General features: G+C 44.7%; 1 protein-coding gene, 1 long non-coding RNA gene and 1 pseudogene across 2 annotated transcripts in view; 2 read left to right on the forward strand and 1 right to left on the reverse strand.

The window, feature by feature from the left end:
- Positions 1–18,804, reverse strand: part of LOC115178195 (zinc finger protein 658B-like) — a 1,063,446-nt gene that overhangs the window by 748,509 nt on the left and 296,133 nt on the right. The gene's annotated exons all lie outside the window — the stretch shown is intronic.
- LOC115177889 (zinc finger protein 271-like) overlaps positions 8,002–18,804 on the forward strand; it is a 41,274-nt pseudogene continuing 30,471 nt past the window's right edge.
- Positions 9,324–17,238, forward strand: LOC115178254 (uncharacterized). Its single transcript, XR_003872584.1, has 2 exons — positions 9,324–9,617; positions 16,828–17,238. It is a non-coding gene; the product is annotated as an uncharacterized LOC115178254 (long non-coding RNA).

Here is an 18,804-nt window from a genome sequence, read left to right on the forward strand (position 1 = left end):
CGGTCTGCGGCCAACAAGGCAGAGTTTATCTCTGCTTCCCTCCAGTCCCTCGACTTCTTGGCGCTGACGGAAACATGGATTACCACAGAAAACACTGCTACTCCTACTGCTTTCTCCTCGTCTGACCACGTGTTCTCGCATACCCCGAGAGCATCTGGTCAGCGGGGTGGTGGCACTGGAATCCTCATCTCTCCCAAGTGGACATTCTCTCTTTCTCCCCTGACCCATCTGTCCATCTCCTCCTTTGAATTCCATGCTGTCACAGTCACTAGCCCATTCAAGCTTAACATCCTTATCATTTATCGCCCTCCAGGTTCCCTTGGAGAGTTCATCAATGAGCTTGGCGCCTTGATAAGTTCCTTTCCTGAGGATGGCTCACCCCTCACAATTCTGGGTGACTTTAACCTCCCTACGTCTACCTTTGACTCATTTCTCTCTGCCTCCTTTCCACTCCTCTCCTCTTTTGACCTCACCCTCTCACCGTCCCCCCCTAATCACAAGGCAGGCAATACGCTTGACCTCATCTTTACTAGATGCTGTTCTTCTACTAATCTCACTGCAACTCCCCTCCAAGTCTCCGACCACTACCTTGTATCCTTTTCCCTCTCGCTCTCCTCCAACACTACTCACTCTGCCCCTACTCAGATGGTATTGCGCCGTCGCAACCTTCGCTCTCTCTCTCCTGCTACTCTCTCCTCTTCCATCCTATCATCTCTTCCCTCTGCTCAAGCCTTCTCCAACCAATCTCCTGATTCTGCCTCCTCAACCCTCCTCTACTCCCTTTCTGCATCCTTTGACTCTCTATGTCCCCTATCCTCCCGGCCGGCTAGGTCCTCCCCTCCTGCTCCGTGGCTTGACGACTCATTGTGAGCTCACAGAACAGGGCTCCGGGCAGCCGAGCGGAAATGGAGGAAAACTAGCCTCCCTGCGGACCTGGCATCTTTTCACTCCCTCCTCTCCACATTTTCTTCCTCTGTTTCTGCTGCTAAAGCCACTTTTTACCACTCTAAATTCCAAGCATCTGCCTCTAACCCTAGGAAGCTCTTTGCCACCTTCTCCTCCCTCCTGAATCCTCCCCCTCCCCCCCTCCTCCCTCTGCGGATGACTTTGAAAAGAAGGTTGACGACATCCGATCCTCGTTTGTTAAGTCAAACGACACCGTTGGTCCTGCTCACATTGCCCTACCCTATGCTTTGACCTCTTTCTCCCCTCTCTCTCCAGATGAAATCTTGCGACTTGTGACGGCCGGCCGCCCAACAACCTGCCCGCTTGACCCTATCCCTTCCTCTCTTCTCCAGACCATTTCCGGAGACCTTCTCCCTTACCTCACCTCGCTCATCAACTCATCCTTGACCGCTGGCTACGTCTCTTCCGTCTTCAAGAGAGCGAGAGTTGCACCCCTTCTCAAAAAACCTACACTCGATCCCTCCGATGTCAACAACTACAGACCAGTATCCCTTCTTTCTTTTCTCTCCAAAACTGTTGAGCGTGCCATCAAATCCTCCTCTCCACCCTCTCCGAGTTGGGCATCTCCGGCACGGCTCACTATTGGATTGCTTCCTACCTGACAGGTCGCTCCTCCCAGGTGGCGTGGTGAGAATCCGTGTCCGCACCACGTGCTCTCACCACTTGTGTCCCCCAGGGCTCAGTTCTAGGCCCTCTCCTATTCTCGCTATACACCAAGTCACTTGGCTCTGTCATATCCTCACATGGTCTCTCCTATCATTGCTACGCAGATGACACACAATTAATCTTCTCCTTTCCCCCTTCTGATAACCAGGTGGCGAATCGCATCTCTGCATGTCTGGCAGACATATCAGTGTGGATGACGGATCACCACCTCAAGCTGAACCTCGGCAAGACGGAGCTGCTCTTCCTCCCGTTCCATGATCTCGCCATCACGGTTGACCACTCCATTGTGTCCTCCTCCCAGAGTGCTAAGAGCCTTGGCGTGACCCTGGACAACACCCTGTCGTTCTCCGCTAACATCAAGGCGGTGACCCGATCCTGTAGGTTCATGCTCCACAACATTTGCAGAGTACGACCCTGCCTCACACAGGAAGCGGCGCAGGTCCTAATCCAGGCACTTGTCATCTCCCGTCTGGATTACTGCAACTCGCTGTTGGCGGGCCTCCCTGCCTGTGCCATTAAACCCCTACAACTCATCCAGAACGCCGCAGCCCGTCTGGTGTTCAACCTTCCCAAGTTCTCTCACGTCACCCCGCTCCTCTGCACACTCCACTGGCTGCCAGTTGAAGCTCGCATCTGCTACAAGACCATGGTGCTTGCCTACGGAGCTGTGAGGGGAACGGCACCTCCGTACCTTCAGGCTCTGATCAATCCCTACACCCAAAGAAGGGCACTGCGTTCATCCACCTCTGGCCTGCTCGCCTCCCTACCTCTGCGGAAGCACAGTTCCCGCTCAGCCCAGTCAAAACTGTTCACTGCTCTGGCACCCCAATGGTGGAACAAGCTCCCTCACGACGCCAGGACAGCGGAGTCAATCACCACCTTCCGGAGACACCTGAAACCCCACGTCTTTAAGGAATACCTGGGATAGGATTAAGTAATCCTTCTAACCCCCCCCCACCCACCCTCCCCACCCAAAAAATATATAGATGTACTATTGTAAAGTGGTTGTTCCACTGGATATCATAAGGTGAATGCACCAATTTGTAAGTTGCTCTGGATAAGAGCGTCTGCTAAACGACGTAAATGCAAAATGTAAATGTAAGCTGTTTTCCAGTCTCTCGGTCCCAGCTTTGACGCACCTGTACTGACCTCACCTTCTGGATGATAGCGGGGTGACCATGCAGTGGCTTGGGTGGTTGATGTCCTTTTTGTTCTTTTTGGCCTTCCTATGGCATCGGGTGCTGTAGGAGGGCGGGAAGTTTGCCCCCGGTAATGCGTGGTGCAAACCGCACCACCATCAGGAGAGCTTTGCAGTTGTGGGCGTTGCAGTTGCCGTGCCAGACCGACAGGATGCTCTCAATTGTGCATCTGTAAAAGTTTGTGATGGTTTTAGGTGTTAAGCCACATTTCTGTAGCCTCCTGATGTTGAAGCGGCACTGTTGTGCCTTCTTCACCACACCATCTGTGTGGGTGGACCATTTCAGTTTGTCAGTGATGTGTACGCCGAGGAACTTGAAGATTTCCACCTTCTCTCCTGTGGTCCTATCAATGTGGATAGGGGGGAGCTCCCTCTGCTGTTTCCTGAAGTCCACGATCATCTCCTTAGTTTTGTTGACTTTGAGTGAGAGGTTATTTTCCTGGCACCACACTCCTAGTGCCCTCACCTCCTCCCTGTAGGCTGTCTCATCGTTGTTGGTAATCAAGCCTACTACTGTTGTGTCGTCTGCAAACTTGATGATTGTGTTGGAGGCGTGCTTGGCCACTCAGTCATGGGTGAACAGGCAGTACAGGAGGGGGCTGAGCACGCACCCTTGTGGGGCCACAGTGTTGAGGATCAGAGAAGAGGAGGTGTTGTTTCCTACCTTCACCTGGGGTGACCCGTCAGGAAGTCCAGGACCCAGTGGCACAGGGCAGGGTTCAGACCCAGGGCCTCAAGCTTAATGATGAGCTTGGAGTGTACTATGGTGTTGAATGGTGAGCTATAGTAAATGAACAGCATTCTTACATAGGTATGCCTCTTGTCCAGATGGGACAGGGCAGTGTGCAGTGTGGTGGCGATTGCATCGTCTGTGGATCTATTGGGACTGTAAGCAAATTGAAGTGGGTGGCAGGTAAGGTGGAGGTGATATGATCCTTGACTAGTCTCTCAAAGCACTTCATGATGACAGAGGTGAGTGCAACGGGGCGATAGTCATTTAGTTAAATTACCTTTGCTTTCTTAGGTACAGGGACAATGGTGACCATCTTGAAGCATGTGGGGACAACAGACTCAGATAGGGAGAGATTGAATATATCTGTGAATACACCAGCCAGCTGGTCTGCACATGCTCTGAGGATGCGGCTAGAGATACCATCTGGGCCAGCAGCCTTGCGAGGGTTAACACGGTTAAATGTCTTACTCACATCGGCCACGGAGAAGAAGAATCCACAGTCCTTGGTAGCGGGTCGCGTCGGTGGCACTGTATTATCCTCAAAGCGAGCGAAGAAGGTGTTCAGCCTGTCCGGAAGCAAGACGTCAGTGTCGTGGCTGGTTTTCCTTTTATAATCCATGATTGTCTGTAGACCCTGCCACATATGTCTCGTGTCTGAGCCGTTGAACTGGGACTCAACTTTGTCCCTATACCAACGTTTAGTCTGCTTGATTGCTTTGCGGATGGAATAACTACACTGTTTGTATTCTTCCATATTCCCAGTCTTCTTGACCTGGTTAAGTGCGGTGGTTCGCTCTTTCAGTTTTGCGCGAATGCTCCCATCTATCCACTGTTTCAATAGTCACAGTGGTTACATCTCCTATGCACTTCCTGATAAACTCATTCATTGTATCGGTATATGTGTCTATATTATTATCTGAAGCTACTCTGAACATATCCCAGTCCGCGTGATCAAAACAATCCTGAAGCGTGGATTCCGATTGGTCAGACCAGCGTTGAATAGTCCTCACCACGGGTGCTTCCTGTTGAAATTCTGCGTATAGGATGGGAGGAGCAAGATGGAATCTTGGTCCGATTTGCCGAATGGAGGGCGGGGGAGGGCCTTATATGCATTCTGGAAGGTAGTATAGCAATGTCCGAGGGTTTTAGCAGCGCGAATACATCATTATGTTGATAGAATTTCGGGTGCCTTTTCCTCAAATTTGCTTTGTTTAAATCCCCAGCTACAATAAATGCAGCCTCAGAATATGTTGTTTCTAGTTTGCTGATGTCCAGTGAAGTTCTTTGAGGGCCGTCGTGGTATCAGCTTGGGGGGGTTATTGACCGCTGTGGCTATTATTGATGAAAATTATCTCGGGAGATAGTACGGTCTGCATTTGATTGTGAGATATTCTAGGTCGAGTGAACAGAAGGACTTGAGTTCCTGTATATTATCACAGTTAAACCATACGTCATTAATCATAAAACATATACCTTCACCCTTCTGCTTCCCGGAGAGATGTTTGTTCCTGTCGGCGCGATGTACTGAGAAACCAACTGGCTTTACAGAATCAGACCGTGTATATATAGAGAGAGCCATGTTTCCGTGAAGCAGAGTATGTTTACAATCCCTGGTGTCGCTCTGAAAAGCAACTCTCACCTTGAGCTCATCAATTTTATTATCCAGAGATTGGACATTAGTGAGTAAAATACTCGGGAGCGGTGGGTGGTGTGCACGCTTCCTAAATCGGATCAGAAGACCACCTGGAGTACCTCTCCTCCGCTGGCGTTGTTTTGGGGTCAGCCTCTGGAATAAGATCAATTGCGCTGGGGAGAGCAAACAAAGGATCCGCTCTAGGGAAGTCGTAATGCTGGAAGTTCTGGGGAGTTACCGCCGCTCTAATATCCAATAGTTCTTCCCGGCTGTATGTAATGAAACAAAACAATTCCTGAGCTAATAACGTAAAAAATGGTACATAAACAAACAAAATACCGCAGAGTTGCTTAAGAACTAGTTACGATGCTGCCATCTCCGTCGGCACCATCATTTTACAACTATAGCTAATACATTAGTTAGCAAGTTACCTTGTCAATCAGGTTGCTATGGGGAGAGTCATGTCCAGCAGTTTTACTCACAGCAGGGTATTCAATTAGATGATTTTTCATTTGAAAAGGTGTCTGAGTCAACTGTGCTAGGGAGGCTGAAAGAACTTGACCGTTCCAAAGCAACTGGCCTTGACAACATTCCTGACAAATTTCTAAAGGATGCTACGGTAATGATCACCCCCTGTGTAACTCACATTGTGAATCTGTCTATTGAACTAGGGCGTTTTCCCAGTGAACTAAAACTTGCACGGGTCATTCATTTTTATAAATAGAGAATACGTTTGATCATGGAAACTATCGGCCTAACTCTCAATCCTGTGTTCTTTATCGAAGGTCATGGAAAAGATTATGTTCAAGCAGATTGACAGTTATATTTCCTTACATTACCTATTATATGAGCTCCAATCTGGCTTCATGAAATCCCATTCCACTGACACCTCCCTACTATATCTGACTGACCACATAAGGAAAGACGTAGACGGAGGAACATTTTGTGGTACGGTTATGTTAGATCTCCATAAGGTGTCCGATACAGTGGATCATGAGATTCTGTTAATCAAACTAAGAGCCATGGGCTTTAACAACTTAGCAGTAAAATGGGTCAGCTCTTACCTGCAAGGAAGAAAACAGATGGTGGAATGTGGATGGGACCCTGTCTAAACCCAAAATCTGGAACTGCGGGGTTCCCCAAGGGAGTGTGCTGGGTCCACTTTTATTTCTATTGTATATAAATGATCTGAAATCTGCCTGTACATGTGACCTTTACTACATGCAGATGATTCTGCACTGTTGGTTTCCCTTAGACAAAAATGTGGTTGAGAAAGCCCTCAGTGCTGAACTTCTGAATGTCAGTAAATGGCTATATGACAATAAGCTGTCTCTTCACCTTGGAAAAACAGAGTCCATCTTGTTCGGGTCCAAAGTGAAACTGAGGAAATCCCCTGATTTTAATGTGGTAGTAGGTGACATAGCAGTCGCAGCAAAATACTTTGTTAAGTATCTTGGATGTGTGCCAGATAACCATCTGACAGGGGAGAGCATGGCACAAAATGTTATTTCCAACATGAACCATAAAATTAGGTTCCTGGCTAGAACCTGCAAATATCTGGATAAGAATGCAATGTGTTTATTGGCAGGGGCTCTTGTTCTGTGCCACTTTGACTATGCATGCTCTTCCTGGGACAATAGTGCCCCCAAGATAATAAAAAAGAAATTGCAGACATCTCAGAACAAATTAGGATTATTCTTAAACTTCCAGCACTTACGCATCTTGACTATTCCCACTTTGAACTCCTTAGATGGCTTAAAGTGGAGGAGAGAGTCGCTCAGAAAAAATTGTCTTGTTCATCAGATTGTCCACAGTATGGTTCCCAGATACTTATGTAACTACTTTGACTTAGTAATCAATCAAATTTAATCAAATGTATTTTTAAAGCCCTTACATCAGCTGATGTCACAAAGTGCTGTACAGAAACCCAGCCTAAAACCCCAAACAGCAAGCAATGCAGGTGTAGAAGTTATGGGATAACCATAGCTATTCAACTAGAAGGAGTGAGACTGGCGTTGTTCCTTTTAGATTTAAAGTGGTATGGGGAAAGACATTTTTTATACTCAGCTGCCGTTCTGAATAATCTTCCAAAGAATTTGGTATTGGTAACTGCCATAGGTAGTTTCAAGTTCTCCCTGAAAAAATGGCTAAATTGTAGCATGTCTCAAAAGTGAGTGGTAAGATTAAAGTAGGTGCCAGGGAGAGGGAAATGCCCGGTATAGCATATGGTCTGCCTTTTTGGTGCCTGTTGTTTATTATATTGTGATTGTCTTGTGTATATTAGGGATTGATTGTTTATATATTAAGGGTATGTGAGACAAGGAAGATGTACCATAGTTGTTTATTAGGAAAGGAAATTGTATTAATTATTGGATGTTGTGAAACAAACAACAATTGTGTCTGTCATTGTATGTTGTCATTACAATCACTGCCTAACCTCGTTGTATTCCCCCTTCCCCTGTCCCTCTTCAAAAGGACCTCCATGTATATATCTGTTAAGCATTATTGTGCTATCCTTCATGATTTTCTTCAATTGTATGTAAAGGCGTCACCAGCTGGAGCGCCCTTATGTATGTATTTTACAAATTGTCAAATAAATTCAATCAATATACATGTTCATATTGAGCTTCTACTTCTCTGTACAGGAAAGTATTATTTGTAAGATGGAAGAGAAAATATATCAGCTTATTGTTAAATTATTATGACGTTCGTTCCAATACAAAAAGTGTTTTAACTATTGTTTCCAAACTGCGTTACCCACTCCAGTCATCAGATGGCGATGTGCGTCTTTCATGTGACGCTTCTTGCGTGACGTATAATTTACTGGACGGGACGCTTCTTCAGGAACAACAACACGGCTACTCTTTCAACCACCTCGATAGCTTGCCAGCTCACTTACATGCGAAACATTGACGCTTTAGACCATGTTTATGTACATTAGCTAATCTCAGTGTTTTAAACACAATTCTGTTGACGTGTCTACTGGTTAACTTTAAGCTAATGTGGTTGTTCAATTTGCAAACTTGTTAAAGATTGATACTGAGCCTAGTCCTAGGCTAGTCGCTAATGTTAACTAGCTAGCTAACTAGCTAACATCCCGGACCATGAGCTCACTAAACTACTCGCCCCTTGCTAAAGAAGAGGTCTACTGGACGGAGAAAAAACCTCTGGTGCTGAACATTGTCGTGAAAGAAGAAGAGGGTGTTACAGTGAAAGAAGAGGAAGGAACTTTCATAATGAAAAATGAGGACGAGGAGGATATCACACTGAAAGAAGAGGATGAGGGTATTACAGTTAAAGATGAGAAAGAACCTATTGTAGTGGAAGAGGGGGTAGAGGCTGTCACAGTGGAAGAGGAGGAAGAAGAAGCTTTCAGAATTAAAAAGGAGGAAGAGGAGGCTGTTAAAGTGAAAGAAGAAGAGGATGTTGCTGTGAAAATAGATAAAGAACCTTTAGGAGAGAGGGGGGATAGAAGCTTTCATAATGAAAGAGGAGGGTGTTATAGGGGAAAAAGAGGAAGAACCTTTTAGAGAAGAAGAGGATGCTATCTCAATAAAGGTGAAGGAGGAAGTCGTTTTGGGAGTGAAAAAGGAGGAGACAGAAGATCAGATTAACACCAGTGAGTACTGTCTTAAAAACACGTGTGGTTTTAAAGGGCATTCTACTGAAGTTCTACACTTGAATATGTTGTTCAGTGCTGTATAAATTGTTAAAGTTTCAATCTGCCATTGGTACATATTTTTGAGACTTTTAAATTAGATTTATTAAATTCTCCATGTGGTCTACGTTAAAGTGCACTTCATCTAATATAACAGGCTTTTCAAATTCAATATTGGTGCATAATTTATACTTAAAAGGAATGCAAAAGTCTCCCAATTCGTTTGCATCACAAACAATATTTAATAAAATCATGATGAAAGTGGCCATTTTAGGCACTTTTTAGACATATTCATGCCTCTTGTTAGACCCTATGATTGAGATGGTCAAAAGTTTATCCCTTTGATGTTCTCATTCACACAGGAGAGAGACATGACTATCGTGAATCCTCTGGGGAGCCTCAACAACATCCTGATGCTGACGAGGCAGAGAAGAGTCTCTGCAGATCAGAACACCAGATGGTACAGCTTGGTCTGGTCTAGCCTACAGCTTGCTCTATCGGGGGCTGGGCTGGGTTTCTGTAAAGCACTTTATGTCAACAGTGACATCAGCATCCATAATGATATGTGTCTGTGTCCCCTCTTTACCAGGACTGCCCTAGCCCTCCCTCCCGGAGTCCCCATGTCATGCCTCTCCCGGTAGTGCCTTACTGCTGAGTATGAAGAGGCTGTCTGTGCTGCTGGTGGACTGCAGGAAAACAACGGGGCTGAGTGGAACTGTGAGAGGTGTAGAAGAGAAGAAAGGATCAGATTTGACTCATCAAAGTAAGTGCTGTAGTTTAGTTTGAACAAATAAAATAGATCTGCCCTCTGGTATCTGTTACCAGGACAACCAGTCTTGAAGGAGTTCCGACATATGCTAAGCACATGTTGGATACATTTCCTTCACTCTGCGGTCCAACTCATCCCAAACCATCTCAATTGGGTTGAGGTCGGTTGATTGTGGAGGCCAGGTCAGCTGCTGCAGCACCACATCACTCTCCTAATTGGTCAAAAAAGTCTGGGTGGCTTGTCTCAGACGATGTGGAAGTCCTGGGCTGGCGTTGTTATACGTGGTCTGCGGTTGTGAGACCGGTCGGAGGTACTGCCAAATTCTCTAAAACAACGTTGGAGGTGTCTTATGGTAGAGAAATTAACATTACATTCTCTAGTAACAGCTCCTGTGGATATTCCTGCAGTCAGCATGCCAATTGCACGCTCCCTCAAAACTTGAGACATTTGTGGCATTGTGTTGTGTGACAAAACTGAACATTTTAGTGGCCTTTTATTGTCCCCAGCACAAGGTGCACCTGTGTAATGATCATGCTGTTTGATCAGCTTCTTGATATGCAACATCTGTCAGGTGAATGGATTATCTTGGCAAAGGAGAAATGTTCACTGACAGGGATGTTATCAAATTTGTGTACCAAATTTGAGAGAAATAATCTTTCATGCATGTGGAAAAATTCAGGGATCTTTTATATCAGGTCATGAAACATGGGACCAACATATTTATATTTTTGGAACATCTACCCAAAATATTTCATAATTTTTTTACTTTACTCAAAATATCATGACATTAATGATAGTCAAAATGTAAAAAAATATGTGAACTTCTAAATAAAATGCCTTTTTTCACCTTTATTTATCCAAGTTCTCATTTACAACTGCGACCTGGCCAAGATAAAGCAAAGCAATGCTACAAAAACAACAACACAGAGTTAGACATGGGATAAACAAAGGTACAGTCAGTAACACAATAGAAAAGGTCTATGTACAATGTGTGCAAATGTAGTAAGATTAGGGAGGTAAGGCAATAAATAGGCCAATTTAGCATTAACACTGGAGTGATAGATATGATGATGTGCAAGTAGAGATACTGGGGTGCAAAAAAAATCAAAATAACAATATGGGGTAGTTGGGTGTGCTATTTACAGATGGGCTGTGTACAGGTACAGTGCTCTGACAACTGATGCTTAAAGTTAGAGAAGGAGATATAAGTCTCCAGCTTAAGTGATTTTTGCAATTCGTTCCAGTCATTGGCAGCAGAGAACTGGAAGGAAAGGCGGCCAAAGGGGGTGTTGGCTTTGGGGGTGACCAGTGAAATATACCTGCTGGAGCGCGTGCTACGAGTGGGTGCTGCTATGGTGACCAGTGAGCTGAGATAAGGCGGGGCTTTACCTAGCAAAGACTTATAGATGGCCTGGAGCCAGTGGGTTTGGCGACGAATATGTAGAGAGGGCCAGCCAACGAGAGCATACAGGTCGCAGTGGTGGGTGGTATAAGGGGCTTTGGTGACAAAACGGATGGCATTGTGATAGACTACATCCAATTTGCTGAGTAGAGTGTTGGAGGCTATTTTGTAAATTACATCGCCGATGTCAAGGATCGGTAGGATAGTCAGTTTTACGAGCATATGTTTGGCAGCATGAGTGAAGGAGGCTTTGTTGCGAAATAGGAAGCTGATTCTAGATTTAGTTTTGGATTGGAGATGCTTAATGTGAGTCTGGAAGGAGAGTTTATAGTCTAACCAGACACCTAGAATATGTGGACAACTACAAATACCTATGTCAGAACCGTCCAGAGTAGTGATGCTAGTCAGGCGGGCAGGTGCGGGCAGCAATCGGTTGAAGAGCATGCATTTAGTTTTACTAGCATTTAAAAGCTGTTGGAGGCCATGGAAGGAGTGTTGTATGGCAATGAAGCTCGTTTGGAGTTTTTTAAAACAGTGTCCAAAGAAGGGCCAGATGTATACAAAATGGTGTCGTCTGCGTAGAGGTGGATCAGAGAATCACCAGCAGCAAGAGCGACATCATTGATACAGTTAAAGTCGGAAGTTTACATACACTTATGTTGGAGTCATTAAAACTCGTTTTTCAACCACTTCACAAATTTCTTGTTCCCAAACTATAGTTTTGGCAAGTCGGTTAGGACATCTACTTTGTGCATGACACAAGTAATTTTTCCAACAATTGTTTACAGACAGATTATTTCACTTTTAATTCACTGTATCACAATTCCAGTGGGTCAGAAGTTTACATACACTAAGTTGACTGTGCCTTTAAACAGCTTGGAAAATTCCAGAAAATTATGTCATGGCTTTAGAAGCTTCTGATAGGCTAATTGACATCATTTGAGTCAATTGGAGGTGTACCTGTGGATGTCTTTGCTTGACATCATGGGAAAATCAAAAGAAATCAGTCAAGACCCCAGAAAATAAATTGTAGACCTCCACAAGTCTGGTTCATCGTTGGGAGAAATTTCCAAACGCCTGAAGGTACTACGTTCATCTGTATAAACAATAGTACGCAAGTATAAACACCATGGGACCACGCAGCTGTCATACCGCTCAGGAAGGAGACGCGTTCTGTCTCCTAGAGATAATTACTTTGGTGTGAAAAGTGCTATTCAATCCCAGAACAACAGCAAAGGACCTTGTGAAGATGCTGGAGGAAACAGGTACAAATGTATCTATATCCACAGTTAAACAAGTCCTATATCGACATAACCTGAAAGGTCGCTCAGCAAGGAAGAAGCCACTGCTCCAAAACCGCCATAAAAAAAAGCCAGACTCCGGTTTGCAACTGCACATGGGGAGAAAGATCGTACTTTTTGGAGAAATGTCCTCTGGTCTTATGAAACAAAAATAGAACTGTTTGGCCATCGTTATGTTTGGAGGAAAAAGGGAGAGGCTTGCAAGTCGAAGAACACCGTCCCAACCATGAAACACGGGAGTGGCAGCATCATGTTGTGGGGGTGCTTTGCTGCAGGAGGGACTGGTGCACTTCACAAAATAGATGGCCTCATGAGGAAAGAAAATTATGTGGATCTATTGAAGCAACATCTCAAGACATCAGTCAGGAAGTTAATGCTTGGTCGCAAATGGGTCTTCCAAATGGACAATGACCCCAAGCATACTTCCAAATTTGTGGCAAAATGGCTTAAAGACAACAAAGTCAAGGTATTGGAGTGGCCATCACAAAGCCCTGACCTCAATCCCATAGAAAATGTGTTGGCAGAACTGAAAAAGCGTGTCCGAGCAAGGAGGCCTACAAACCTGACTCAATTACATCAGCTCTGTCAGGAAGGAATGGGCCAAAATCCACCCAACTTATTGTGGGAAGGTTGTGGAAGGCTACCCAAAAACGTTTGACCCAAGTTAAACAATTTAAAAGCAATGCTACCAAATACTAATTGAGTGTATGTAAACTTCTGACCCACTGGGAATGTGTTGAAAGAAATAAAAGCTGAAATAAATCATTCTCTCCACTATTATTCTGACATTTCACATTCTTAAATAAAAGTGGTGATTCTAACTAACCTAAAACAGGGAATTTTTACTGGGATTAAATGTCAGGAATTGTGAAAAAACTGAGTTTAAATGTACTTGGCTAAGGTGTATGTAAACTTCCGACTTCAACTGTATATACAGAGAAAAGTGTCGGTCCGAGAATTGAACCCTGTGGCACCCCCATAGAGACTGCCAAAGGTCCGGACAACAGGCCTTCCGATTTGACACACTGATCTCTTTCTGAGAAGTAGTTAGTGAACCAGGCGAGGCAGTCATTTGAGAAACCAAGGCTATTAAGTCTGCCGATAAGAATGCGGTGATTGACAGAGTCGAAAGCCTTGGCCAGGTTGATGAAGACGGCTGCACAGAACTTTTTATCTTTTATCGATGGCGGTTATGATATTGTTTAGGACCTTGAGCATGGCTGAGGGGCACCCATGACCAGCTCGGAAACCAGATTGCATAGTGGAGAAGGTACGGTGGGATTCGAAATGTTTGGTGATCTGTTTGTTAACTTGGCTTTCAAAGATTTTTGAAAGGCAGGGCAGGATGGGAATAGTTCTATAACAGTTTGGGTCTAGAGTGTCTTCCCCTTTAAAGAGGGGGATGACCGGGCAGATTTCCAATCTTTGGGGATCTCAGACAATACGAAAGAGAGGTTGAACAGGTTAGTAATAGGGGTTGCAACAATTTTGGGAAAGAGAGGTTCCAGATTGTCTAGCCCAGCTGATTTCTAGGGATGGGCAAGTTGCTGCAGGGGGTGCAGAGCTGTTGGCTGGGGTCGGGGTAGCCAGGTGGAAAGCATGGCCAGCCGTAGAAAAATGCTTATTGAAATGATCGATTATCGTAGATTTATCGGTGGTGAAAGTGTTTCCTAGCCTCAGTGCAGTGGGCAGCTGGGAGGAGGTGCTCTTATTCTCCATGGACTTTAGTGTCCCAAAACGTTTTGGAATTAGTGCTACAGGATGCAAATTTCTGTTTGAAAAAGCTAGCCTTAACTTTCCTAACTGACTGTGTATATTGGTTCCTGACTTCCCTGAAAAGTTGCATATCGCTGGCTATTCGATGCTAATGCAGAACGTCACAGGATGTTTTTGTGCTGGTCAAGGGCATTCAAGTCTGGGGTGAACCAAGGGCTATGAGGCAGTGAGCGCTGAGATCCTGGTTGAAGACAGCTGAGGTGTATTTAGAGGTCAAGTCGGTCAGGATGATATCTCAGAGGGTGCCGATGGTTACGGATTTAGGGTTGTACCTGGTAGGTTCCTTGATAATTTGTGTGAGATTGAGGGCATCTAGCTTAGATTGTAGGATGGCCAGGGTGTTAAGCATATCCCAGTTTAGGTCACCTATCAGTACGAACTCTGAAGATAGATCAGGGGCAATCAATTCACATGTGGTGTCCAGGGCTCAGCTGGGTGCTGAGGGGGATCTATAACAAGCGGCAACGGTGAGAGACTTGTTTCTGTCACTTTAACCATACCTACATGTACATACTACCTCAATAAGCCTGACTAACCGGTGTCTGTATATAGCCTTGCTACTCTTATTTTCAAATGTCTTTTTACTTTTGTTTTATTTCTTGAGTTACCTACACACACACACACACATTTTTTTCGCACTATTGGTTAGAGCCTGTAAGTAAGCATTTCACTGTAAGGTCTGCACTTGTTGTATTCGGCGCACGTGACAAATAAACTTTGATTTGATTCTGGAAAGGTGGATTTTTAAAAGAAAAGCTCTAATTGTTTGGGCACAGACATGGATAGTATGACATAACTCTGCAGGCTATCTCTGCAGTAGATTGCAACTCCACCCCCTTTGGAAGTTCTATCTTGTCAGAAAATGTTGTAGTTGGGGATGGAAATGTCATGATTTTTGGTGCACTTCCTAAACCAGGATTCAGACACGGCTAGGAGATCAGGGTTGGTGGAGTGTGCTAAAGCAGTGAATAAAACAAACTTAGGGAGGAGGCTTCTGATGTCAACATGCATGAAACCAAGGATTTTACAGTTACAGAAGTCAACAAATGAGAGCGCCGAGGGAATGAGAGCGGTGCAGGGGGCTGCAGGGCCTGGGTTAGCCTCTACATCACCAGAGGAGGAGTAGGATAAGTGTATGGCTGAAGGCTATAAGAACTGGTCGTCTAGTGCGTCCAGAACAGAGAGTGAAAGGAGCAGATTTCTGGGCGTGGAAGAATAGATTCAAGGCATAATGTACAGACATGGATATGGTAGGATGTGAGAACAGTGGAGGGAAACCTAGGCATTGAGTGACAATGAGAGAGGTTTTGTCTCTAGAGGCACCAGTTAACCCAGGTGAGGTCTCCGCATGTGTGGGGGTTGGGACAAAAGGCCTATCTAAGGCATGTTGGGCAGGGCTGGGGGCTCTACTGTGAAATAAGACAATAATAACTAACCTAAACAGCAATAGACAAGGCATATTGACATTAGGGAGAGGCATGTGTAGCCGAGTGATCATAGGGTCCAATGAGCAGCAATAGGTGAGTCAGGGAGCCTGATTCAGTAGTTGCTACTACGCTAGGCGAGCTGGAGACACGGCGATTCAGACAGCTAGCGGGCAGGGGCTAGCAGATGGGCCTTCGGCGATGTCGGACGATTACGTCGGAAGACCAGTCATGATAGATCGGCGGGGCTCCGTGTCGGCAGTAATGGGTCCAGGCCAATTGGCAAAAGAGGTATTGTAGCCCAAGAATTAGCTGGTAGACCACTTCGGCAAGCTGGGAGATGGGCCTAGTTCGAGGCTAGCTCAAGGCTAACTGGTGCTGGCTTCGGGACAGAGACATTTGCCAGGAGTAGCCACTCGGATTGCAGCTAGCTAGCTGCGATAATCCGGTGTAAAGGTTCAGAGCTTGCGGTAGGAATCCGGAGATGTGGTAGAGAAAAAGCAGTCCGATATGCTCTGGGTTGATATCGCGCTGTGCAGACTGGCAGGCATTGACCGAGCTGAAGCTGGCTGGTGTCTGAGTTAACGGTGAAGACCGCTAGCAGCGGCTAACTGACTAGCAGCTTCTGGCTAGTTAGCTGGCTAGCTTCTGATGGGGGTTCCGGTTCTAAAGTATAAAAATAGCAGATCCATACCACATTGGGTGATGGGGGGTTGCAGGAAATTTAATTCAATCCGTAGATGGAAAGTGAGATTAAAATATATACGAAATATATACAAAAAGAAAACAATATATAAAATTATATTTACATGGGACAAGACAAAACACACGGCCGACTGCTACGCCATCTTGGAATGTGTCGACCCTATCGACAACGGGGAGATGTTACTGATGTGCTTTGTGTCTGTCTTGAATGTAAAAATGAAACTTCCACACAAAATGACTTCTTTACTTAATTTAGGTTTAAGGAAGTGTGTACGTCACATTCTGTATTATTCAGCTATGAAGGTTATATATTTAGAACCACCTGCTGATTGGAATCCAGCAACGTCTGTGTCTTCAGTGTCCTAGAACTATCTAGTGTTTTGTGTTCTGACCTATAAAATAGAAAGAATAATAAGTAATGTAAACATATCAGTTATTACCAGGAAGCTCTACAACATATGTTTTAAATTATGAAATGTTTGAAAACTGGCCTCTGGTTATTGAGGGGTGTGATTTGTATTAAACCTCAGCAAGGCAGTTTTATCATGTGGAGATTTCATTCTGGTCTCTCTTAAAATGAACACTGTCTTTTGCAGGAGGAAAACCAAACTTGGAGGCACCAAAGACGTCCAAACCAGCAAGACGACACCTCTGCTTCCATTGTGGAAAAAGTTTTAACCAGTTAGTTAGCTTGAAAAGACATGAGAGGGTACATAAAGGAGCGAAGCCACACCATTGCTCCCAGTGTGGAAAGAGTTTTAAGCGGTTAGACACCCTCAAAGCTCATGAGCGAATACACAGGGGAGAAGCCATGCCATTGCGGAAAGAGTTTTACCCAATTAGGAAGCCTGAAAGAACACATGAGACTGCACACAGGGGAGAAGCCTTACCACTGCTCCCAGTGTGGAAAGAGTTTTAACCAGTCAGGAAGCCTGAAAGCCCATGAGCGAATACACACTGGGGAGAAGCCTTACCACTGCTCCCAGTGTGCAAAGCGTTTTATCCAATTAGGAAGCCTGAAAGAACACATGAGATCGCACACAGGGGAGAAGCCTTACCACTGCTCCCAGTTTGCAAAGCATGCCAAATCTTTTCAGTCTCCTGAGGGGGAAAAGTTGTTGTCGTGCCCTCTTCACGACTATCTTGGTGTGTTTGGACCATGATAATTAGTTGGTGATGTCTTCACGACTGTCTGTCCATGTGTCACTGTCTGTCACCTAAAAAATGTATCTCGACCTGAATCTCTATTTCAGCTAGATGCAGGCGAGAGTGTGCAAGGCAGTATTGAATGTGTCAGTGTCTGTCCATGTGTCACTGTCTGTCACCTCAAATGTTTCTCTCGACCAGTGTGCACCTACATTCTAAACTTTCATTCATAGGCTAGGTTGTAGCAATCTCATGATGGGTATAGAGAAAATTCTAGTATCATGTAGTAGCCTAAACCTATTGCTGTTACATTGAACAGGGTGAATGGAATATGAATGACAGTCATCCAATATGCTGTAATAGAAATAAGGCCATGCTCATGAAAAAACAAATCGTCCTGCCTCATTTTAAACACCACTGTTTGGGTGGTGGATGATTCTTAGTACACATGGGAAACTGTTGAGCTGGAAAAACCCAGCAGCGTTGCAGTTCTTGACACAAACTGGTGCCTGGGACCTACTACCATACCCTGTTCAAAGGCTCTTAACTATTTTGTCTTCCCAATTCACCCTCTGAATGGCACACATACACAATCCATTTGTCTCAAAGCCTAAAATGCCTTATTTAACCTGTCTCCCCCTTCATCTACACTGATTGAAGTGGATTTAACTAGTGATATCAATAAGGGATCATCGCTTCCAGCCCCAGCTAACACACCTGACTCCAATAATCACCTAATCCGGATCTTCAGTTTAGAATGCAGTTTGATTAATCAGCTGTGTTTGATAGGGATGGAGAAAAAGTGTGACACCAATCAGGCCCCCGAGGACTGGAGTTGCCCACCCCTGGTTTACAGGATGATTTGTATCTTAAAGAGCGTAGCTTTAAGGGAATAGTACCGTCACATTTGATTTGATCTAGCTAAAAACGAATGTGAAAAATGAACAGAGCAAATGTGTATTAAAACACAACCTATTCATATAAGTATTTATTCAGCATTACATATTCATATTAAGTTTCTACGTCTGTTTACAGGAAATTATTATTTGTAAGACGTAAGAGAAAATATATCAGTTTATTGTTAAATTATAATGAAGTTCTTTCCAATACAAAAAGTGTAGTAACTATTGTTTCCAAACTGCGTTACCCACTCCAGTCAACAGATGGCGATGTGCGTCTTTCATGTGATGCTTCTTGCGTGACGTATAATTTACTGGACGGGACGCTTCTTCATGAACAACAACGCGGCTACTCTTTCAACCCCCTCGGTAGCTTGCTAGCCGACATAAAACTGAAAGATTGACGCTTTAGACCATGTTAATGTACATTAGCTAATCCCACTGTTGGAAACGCAGTTCATTTTACGTATCAACTGGTTAACTTTAACCTAATTTGCTTGTTCAATTTGCAAACTTGTTAAAGATTGA

This window comes from Salmo trutta, chromosome 38, assembly GCF_901001165.1.
Source record: "Salmo trutta chromosome 38, fSalTru1.1, whole genome shotgun sequence".
NCBI classification, from domain to species: domain Eukaryota; kingdom Metazoa; phylum Chordata; class Actinopteri; order Salmoniformes; family Salmonidae; genus Salmo; species Salmo trutta.